This window comes from Protopterus annectens, chromosome 5.part0, assembly GCF_019279795.1.
Source record: "Protopterus annectens isolate FY-2018-M chromosome 5.part0, PAN1.0, whole genome shotgun sequence".
In the NCBI taxonomy this organism is placed as follows: domain Eukaryota; kingdom Metazoa; phylum Chordata; order Ceratodontiformes; family Protopteridae; genus Protopterus; species Protopterus annectens.
Window position 1 is genome coordinate 1,769,138,049 of NC_056735.1, and position 9,553 is coordinate 1,769,147,601.

The following is a 9,553-nucleotide window of genomic DNA, read 5'->3' on the forward strand; positions in this document are numbered from 1 at the left end:
CGTACATGTAGCGGAAGTGCACTGTGATATGTGTCAGCATAGTCACATATACTGTCCAGCTGCCGGGGTGCCATGCCATTAACTACCACTGTCAGCAGACGTCGGTAGTACCGGCCATTGAGCACATGTACCATGTATGCTGCGATGGGTGTGTGTCCAGGGCGTGGCTAGCAGGGCCGCTGGCTATATATGTTCATCAACCAGAGGGGGATGTCCGTAGGTATAGCACACAGACACATGGAGGTATGGTGCATGCCGAGGGTTGTGTAGGTATGGTATGTGTTGTGTAATGTGTCACCCAGCTATGTGTAGTGCATGGCCAAGCATGTGTGGGTACATGGGAGTCCATACTAGGGAAATGCGTGTTGCTGTCAGCACATGGCAGTAGCAACTGTCCGAGGTGCAATGTACAGTATGATAACACAGCCAGCATGTAACCTGTGGTGTAGAGTGTACGCTCCGTCGCGTGTCACAATGTGTCTAGCGGTCACAAACATGGGTATCCGAACATGGAGGCAATTACCTATGATGCATTGTGTTTGGAAAAAATACAGTATGTGTGTAAATCACTGTGTGATGTGTGATCCCCTCACCTGTGTGTGTTGCAGTCCAGGTATGTGCCTGGGAGGTATGATCTGTGTACAATCTGGACTGGCAGGTGGGCTGTGTAGAGCATGGAGGCAGGTCCCAGGCACCGCAGATAAATGTCAGGCGTGCCTTACTGTGTGTGCAGTGCTTGTGTACAGCACAGTGGAGGGTGCAAGCATTGTCACACATCAGTGCATGCCGTGCCTGCCTGTGACAGCCCTGCTGGAGACAGACATGTGACACCGCTGCAGAGGCATCATGGCATGTGAAGATGTACATGTGGGCCCCACACCCTAGGCAGATGTCCGGGTCATGTGTGCCACAGTAGTGAGGTTGACCACGACTGTCATACTGGACAAATACCACATGCCTGAATAAGTAGAGTATGACCATAGTCAACAGTCGCAGTGACAGAGTAGGCCAATGTACAGTATCCCGTGCAGACCACTGCCTACTGTACACCTGGCTAGACACACACCCGGAGGGTGAATACACCTTGAGCCATCACATGTCCCAGTCCACGAGTATGTACAATGTCATCACAGGGTGGTCACAATAGCATGTGGTAAGACAGACACGCTTTATTACGTAGTGATGTGTCATGTGTGCATATGTTGTTGACTCTGCACAGCCGTCCACATGTCCGCAACATACCGGTGCATGATGTATACTGTTACATGATGTGTGGAACTGCACTGTGACCCACAACAGGGCCATCTGACACAGATGTGTTGTGAATGGTGTAACCCATGTTCACACAGGATACACACTGCTGCTGTTGGCAAAGCCATGTACTGGTGGCTACCAGTGGTGCATGCAGTGGTCATACAGACATACTGCACACAATGTTCATGCAGGGATGTCCATTGTTGTGGATGATGTGTTGCTACGTGAAGGTAGGTGTGTGTTGTGAATGTTACACATCCAGATGACACCATCTGGCGCAGTCATGGTCGTCGACAGCATCACACACATCCACAGCAGTCAGAACCCTGTCCTGGGAATGTGTGCCAGTCACCCTCGTACTGTGTGACATATGTGCACATGGCAGAACACCTCCCAGTGTCATCTAGGATGGCTACGTGATGGCTGGAATGTGCTGTGATAATGTACAATGCTGGAAGCCCAATGAAGTACCTGGAATCACACACAGTACACCATGGCTGCCATGTAAACCATGCACAACAATGACTGCCTGACAGACACAAACAATGCGTTGACATGTTGAACATGCACACATGAGAACTCCCAATGAGGTATGTTGCACATATCGATGTACAACTGTCATCTATGGCCATAGCATGGATGCAGACGCACATGCCCACAGGCAGTACCACGCGGATGTAGGTAGGGGCATTGCTCTTTCGTCAATACATGTGACAGTTAGTTGCCTGGCGACCGCTTTCACATGTCCTGCATAGCCGTCATGTAGGGGTAGCAGTGGGCATGTGACTGATGGACATGCCTGTACATTTCGACCATGTCCCACAGGAGATGTGTGCGGATGGTGTACAAACCGACCGATGGCGCCATCATCAGAAGCTGTGAAGTGTACCGGCCTTGGTGTACCTGTGTGACTTGTTCTGCGATGGGTGCAAAGGCACATAGTACTGCATTGCATGCCCACAAGCTCCACACAGGTGCATAGCCTGAACATGCAATACAAAGATAGTGTGGATGATAGCAACCCACAAGAGGAGATGGGTACGGGTGGCACCCACTACCACATGTGCGGTGCGGTGTGCATGCCTATGACACATTAGCACCTGAGAAGCTAAGCGGTACAGCAGTACAGGGGTTGCATGCATATATGTTTAACAATATCCTGTGTGTCCCACCACTGGCCCGTGACAGTAACCAGACACCAACAAAATGTGCAGATATGATATGTGCACAGCACATCACTGATGCTCACTGTAGAACAGGCTTACTGTGTAGACATGTGCACAGTAGGTCCTCGCCAGCCGCACTTCAAACACGTGCTTTTTATGTGCAAACAACCACACCAATAGCCCAGGCCATGCCACAGACGGACGCCCATGCATCTGTGTAAGCATGTACGTCTGTGAATGTCTCCGGCATAGCAGTATAGCTGTGTCACTGTTGTGAACAACATAATGAATGGGTTGTATGTATGAGGGTGCGCCATACGTGTATGGTCAGATCGACGATACCATCGAAGTGCCCTGCTATGTGAACATCCCTGTCCCCATACATAGCAGGATACCTATGCTGTGCCCAACTTGTACCACGTGCTTCCTGAGGGAGGGATGGCGATTGTGCAGTGCACCAGCAGACATGGGGGTGGCAGCAGGCACTGGATGTAGACATATGTGGTACCCACGTCAGTCCAGGCAACCATCCATGTGCACGGATAGCAGTGTGTATTACATAACAGCACTGTGTTGATCAATATCACCGTACATAGCACCTGTCAGGGTTACAGTAAGTTTGCATGGATGTGCGATACCTGCATGCACCAGACACACTTCACCAAGCAGCGTGCAGCCTACCTGCATAAGGCCAGTGTAACCACACCATGGTGATAGACATAATGTAATGTCCATATACATAACAATGACATATGGAATGGACAGCCGCCCTGCCAATATCATCACTCCCCAGGTGGATCACATCCCAGTGCCTTGTATGTGGCATACCATACCAATCCTTGCAGCCCTGCCCAGCAAGGCTGCACGTGCGTATATCACAGTCCTACATGGTGCGATGGACAAAGGCATTGTCACTATCAACCATCCACAGCAGTAATGTGGCGGTGATGCACCCTGTGGTGTTACAGGTGCTGTGTGTTGCTGTGGACAACGTGGCGGTGCACATGCTATGCATGACCTTTCCTGCTAATGTGGCATGGTTACATATTGTCCCATGTGTATCCACATGTGCAACACAGGTGAGCCGCGGGCAAGTTGTCCAACACCTGTACAGTGCTGTGTGGATGTACATGGCACAGCTACATGCATGCAGGTGTCCATGTAGCGCGTGTGCAGTGCCACCGCTGATGTTCATAATGGCCACGCATCGCGTGGACGCTCTAGTGGCATATACACAGCATCCAGGTGAACAGTAGAACCGTTGTCATAATGGGGACCCGTGCCAACTGATATGGACACAGGTGCAGCCAGGTACACATGTCCACAGCAGGCTATCATCAACATGGTCGCGCGGTAGTTGACAGTGTGTTGAGGTGACACACAGATATGATATGACAACTCCACTGCTCAATGGTGTGACGGCAACACATCGGCTGTGTCACCGCCATGATGCCTTGCAGAGATTACTGTGCAGATGTTGTGGCTACGTGTGCATAGCAACGTATTCCCAGCAGTATGCCAGCACAGCAGTGTAAATGTGACCTGTCACCATCATTATGTCTTACAGATAATGCCATCAAGCGTTTCCTCGCCGCCTCGCCTTTAGCCCGACAGAGGAAGGCGAGGTCATAATACCGACTGTTGCTACATGATAATATTTGACGATCTTCAGTTTTAGCCAGCTATGTGCCACTGCAGGCACAACAACGGAGGGACATGTGGCAGGATAATGCGCAGGAGGGTGAACACCCTGGGCGTGCCACAACCGCACATATCAACAGATCCGCATGGGCACTGCACAGACCTAATCCGGCATGCGGGCGACAGCGTGCCGCTGCAATCGCCAGACAACAAGGTGGGACAGGTGGTGGTCCACCAACCCAGCCCCCCACTCACACCCAAGGAGGAGCTCCTGGCAGCCAGTCTGGGGACACCCATGGAACAACATGCTGAAACCCTCAGCGCCCATCGTGGAGGTGGGTGTCTCCCCAACCAACGAGCCTCGGAGCTGCCTGAAGTAAGTCAGTGTTGCATGTTTGTATGATAAGTGACGTGAGGAGTGGGTGCTGTCATAGTACAACACATAATATAGCAACACATGCCAGGTATATATGGCCGCGTTGCAAGATGCATACTACAGTATGCTATGTTAGGTTTAAGACATGTGCATAGCACATGTGCTAACCACAGGGTGCATGATGACATGCAATACAGTGCTACCGTGGGCGTATAGTAATGGATAATGTGTATACCTTGTGTCATCCCTATACAGGTACGTCTGGCGGTCGCACAGACAACCGCGGTCTATTGCAGGTATGTCTGTTCGCTTGCTAGTAAAAGGCATGATACAGTGCAATTAACCGATATTCCCCCATGTGTCCAGGTGCCAATGACATGTACCTGGGTGTGCCCCAGTCACGGTTACAGCCAGGTTGCACCACCCGGACACACACACCACCCATGTACAGCCGGAATACAAAGCCGTTAGTATAGACTGCCATGACACCACATAACCCTGGTTGTGTGATATGTGCAGTCAGCTATGCTATACAATGGTGGAGGTGTTCCCACCAATAGCTGCTTATTAATGTAGTGCATGCATTGGTAATACTTGCCCTCCTGCGGTATGCACACGAGAGTGATACCACATGAGTAAGAGGCTGTGATCTGGCCAGAGCATTACAGGTGTTACCACGTGTGACCTATGCTCCTGCATTGGGTTGCACATACATTGTGACATGGCACATGACATGTCCCATGCACTTGGATGTCTGTCATGCAACATTGTCACACCATGACATGACCTATGCATGACATAGCAGACCTCCACAGCAATGTCTGCATAGCCTTAGGGAATGTGACACCTCAAATTAGTATGGATTTATGTCACATAGTAATAACCCACAGGGCCGTGTGCATGATACCATCACACACAATGGTGTCGATTGAGCCCAGACAAACATGGCCATGGGTGAAATTACCTACAGGCATGTTGCCACACAGTACATCCGCAGTGGGTAGTCAATCCCGTTGCACCCTGTCCACACATACAGTGGGCTCATCACTGTAGTGGACCCCCTGGACATCCGATGGTGGTACAACCAGGAAATAAAAATGCCTGTCTGCAGCCACTCAGAGGCGCCACCAATGTCTACCATATACATGTGCTGCTGAGCAGCTGAACCGACTTGGCAGACATGGCAGCGTAATGTGGCGCCCAGGTCACGTGATCGCACAGAAACTGTATACTCTGTGTCCTGCTACCGTGCAGTGGGCACAGTGCCCGTATTCTACTGTACAGCTATGTACACAGCTCACTGTGTCTGACACCTGCACAGACATCCTTGTTACACATGCATTGTATCTGTGGACTGTACACATATAACACTGCACTGTGACATCCGTGTGATGTGGTGCATGTGGTGGGACACCATCGGTCATGTCCACGATGATGCATACTATGTTTGCGGTGTACATGACATAGTGGCGGCAGCCATGTACTGTTAACCCGCCCGTGGTCATCGCGCTGATTGTATCAACGGTGATGCATGCAAACTACCATGAATGTGTGTACTGCAGATGCCTACTAAAAGACACCTGTCTGATGTGCAGTGTGCGCTTTCCAGGGCAGTATGCATACTGCCACAAAAAATGTCTGGTCTGCTTTCACTGGGCAGTGGTCTGGGAATGCAGCATCCCAGATGCAATAAGACATGCATGATGAGTCTGCATGTGTGTGTCCGATCTGTATTATGTGTCTCGAAGCGTGTGTGTAATGCGTATTATTGTGTGTGTGTGTGTCTGTGTGTGTGTGTCTGCGGTGGTGGTAATGTAACTTACGGTATGTCTTTTGTATTCACAGGTGCTGGTAGGTCGCTGTTCCCTCCTCGCGGTCCATCACGATGCTAGTGGGTCCCCACAGATACTAGCGGTGATGACCATGTGCATGGAGGCACAGGCAGGGTTAAGTCACAGGCATACACTGTGCCATTGGAGGACATCACACTACGTCCTCTTCATCCCCACACCATCGAGTTCAGATGCCGACACATACCCCAACACCGTTGCCCATAGATGACGGACAGTCAGTGTCTGCTTGGCACCGAGCAGGGAACCGTGTGGTGGCTGCAGAAGGTGCGGTACACGACGATGTTGCCAGTGTATTGACTGGTGGAGTGCCACAGGCATGTGGTAGGTGCTGCTTTCGTAGGAGGAGCACTGCTAGATGCATACACCTGCCGTACAGGGTGCAGCAGCTGGTATAACCAGACGCGTGTTCCAGACTGTACGTGGCGGCGCAGGCACGATGCGAGGCTAACGGGCAGAACCAGGAAGGGCAGAGGCTGCAGAGGTCCGCAATCCGTTCCTTAAATGAGAACATCCAGTCATTGGCGAATGCCCAACAGCATCTTGCCGATGTTCTGGATAGGAGATTGGGTGAGATGGCTGGGATCCTCGACCCGAGGCAGCGGCCAAGTCCGTGAGCGTGAGCTGTCTGGTGTGCTGGAACACCTGGTAGGGGGTGAGGCATAGGGCGTGAAGTGGGTAGTAGCACCACCAAGTGCAGGTCAGCGTTAATGAGTGCCGCCTCCATGCCCACTTACACGGTGCTGAAATTGCTTAGCAGCAGTGCAGCTGCTACTACACCAACACACCAGGACGCAGCAGGCCGCGTGGGCGTGGCCCATGGATGGCTTGGCGTGGAATACGTTTCCAGCGGACATGTGTCATCGGAGAGTAGCCACTCTATACCCTCCACCGGTAGTGCCCGATGCGACCCCAGGCAGGCCGCGGGTCCGCGATAACATGGCCCGGACCTGATGAGCGGTACCTCCTGCACTGTACAGTCTGGGGCTGCAAGTATACCCTGTGTAGGCATCACAGATGACTGAACTGTGTACACATATACCCACACACAGCAAACACAACTGTAGGGCTCCAAAACATCCACATGCATTCTGCAGTCATTGCCCAGTAAATGCACAGGCCTGACACACACACATGATGTCATCCATTGGAACCAGCCCTATGCCTGTGCTTTTATATCACCTATTGCATATGATGAAGTCTCTGCCGCCAGAACCGTGGGCTACTACACCATCGGTGGCGGTTATGCAAACATTCTGATGCACAAGATTGGACAAGATAGTGAGGAGGTGTATGTGATACCTGTGTCCGCTTAGTGCAGGTGTATGTTGGTGGTTGTGTATGGCGGAGTGACGGAGTGCGTATGTGATGTGGCTTGTGCTGACATCATGCAGCAGACATACCATGTATAGTGCAGGTGCAGCATTCATTTGTTCTGTGTACACGGTATCGTGGTGGATTTACATGTAGCAGCACCATGTTGGTTCAGTCAACCGTATGCAATTATGGTGTACTTGTAGTGCCTACTGGGAGCACTGTTATCAGTTCCCCCGCGCGTGTAGTGGAGTAAGGGTACCCACGAGCACATCTGGCAATATCAGCATAGCACAGGTACCCATGACGGCATGTGGACCCTACATAGGTACATGGCGTACATGTACATACCGGGCTGTGCCCTACGGCATGTAACAAACCTAGCAAGACTGTGTGTGGCAGCTAACACCCCTTAGGATGGATACCACATCCATCAGTCTCCTGTCCCCGTCCAGCATTACGCAAGCATACCTATGATCACACATCCACACATCATGATTACTCCTGGACAAAGTCAGTCGGGCCTCTGCTTCACATGGGCCAGCGAAATCTTCTCCGTGTTGTAGGGGGTCTCTGGGCATTGACCCTGTTCTCCCAGCGTCTAGTCATCTTTGTGGTGAGGTGTCTGACGGTAAAGCTGTGCCCGTGTTTGCGGAGCCTAGGAGGTGGAACATGTCCATGTCACCCAGATTCGGTCATGGCCGTTAATATGTCAGGCACAGATCACCACAGAGCAGGCGTGCTGGAAAGATCTCTAACCGGAGTCCTTGGTGGGCGAAGCGTGTGACATGTCCCAGCACCTTTGTCAGCGTCATGGAATGTTTGTGGTCCTTCCGAGTGCAGGTGTCAGGTTGGAATTATAGCCCAGATGTGCCATTATGCGCAACCATTGCTCTGGTGTGTGATGTGGCTGGGAGTACAATGAACACCTGATGTGGATGTGATTCCTTCCAGACTAGGTGGCCACAGTGGAATGTCTTCCACCCACATTGGCGTGTGTGTGTTGACAGGGATGCGACTGATTATTGGTACCCATTTCCATGAACACTTCCACCATGTTGAATGGATTACCACCTACATGTTACATTGGGGCAAACATGTCCTACCCACTGGGTAGGTCTGCACCTTCTCTGGCATGTAGCAGCAGGCCATGGCTCTGGCAGCAGTTATCCATGTCTATGATGCCCTAGGTGGTGTGTGTGATGGGGGGTTGGGGTGGGGCGGGGCAGACTGAACCTTTTTGCCCTCCCCAGACACTTGGAAGGGCTGCCCGGGACCCCGGACACCCTGTGGGCCTCCACCGAGACCAGCTTTATTGCGGCCCCGGGCCAAACCCGTGGGTGTGACCCCCAAACCCTTTTGGAAATGTGTGCAATTCCCCACAAAGGCGGGACCTTTTCCCGACCCGGGAGGGTTTCGCCCCCAGGTTGGTAGTTGGAAACCTTTCCCCCATCAAAGGCCTTTTGACCCTCCCGGCAGCTTTGGGGGGGGGAGGTTGCCCTTTATAAGGGGGGATGTTCGGGATTGGCACACCCTGGATTATGGGCACCTGTATGGCCTCCCCGGGGACAAACTTGTAAGCTAAAAGGGGAAGTCCATGGCCACCCCCATAGTGGGACCCCACGCCAAGCCCCCACGGGGCCTGCCCCCGTAACTAACATGACACAGGGGTTATGTGTGGGGGGGGGCCTCTGGGTTTGGGTAGCAACAGCCGGGACAATCGGGGCCCCGGGGCGTGTTCCCCCTAACAGATTGTCACCCCGGGGGTAAAGTTTGGAGGCCCTTGGGTGGTATGTCCCTCTTTGGGGGTGGATGTTGATGGTGTGCGGGTTTTTTGCGTTGTGGGTGATGCCTTTCCTTCTGGGTATTTCCGCCCTGATTGCTCCCCCCCTGTTAACAGTTTGAAAGGCCCTTTGGGTCCAGGCCCTTGCTACCCTACAAGGGCCTTGGAT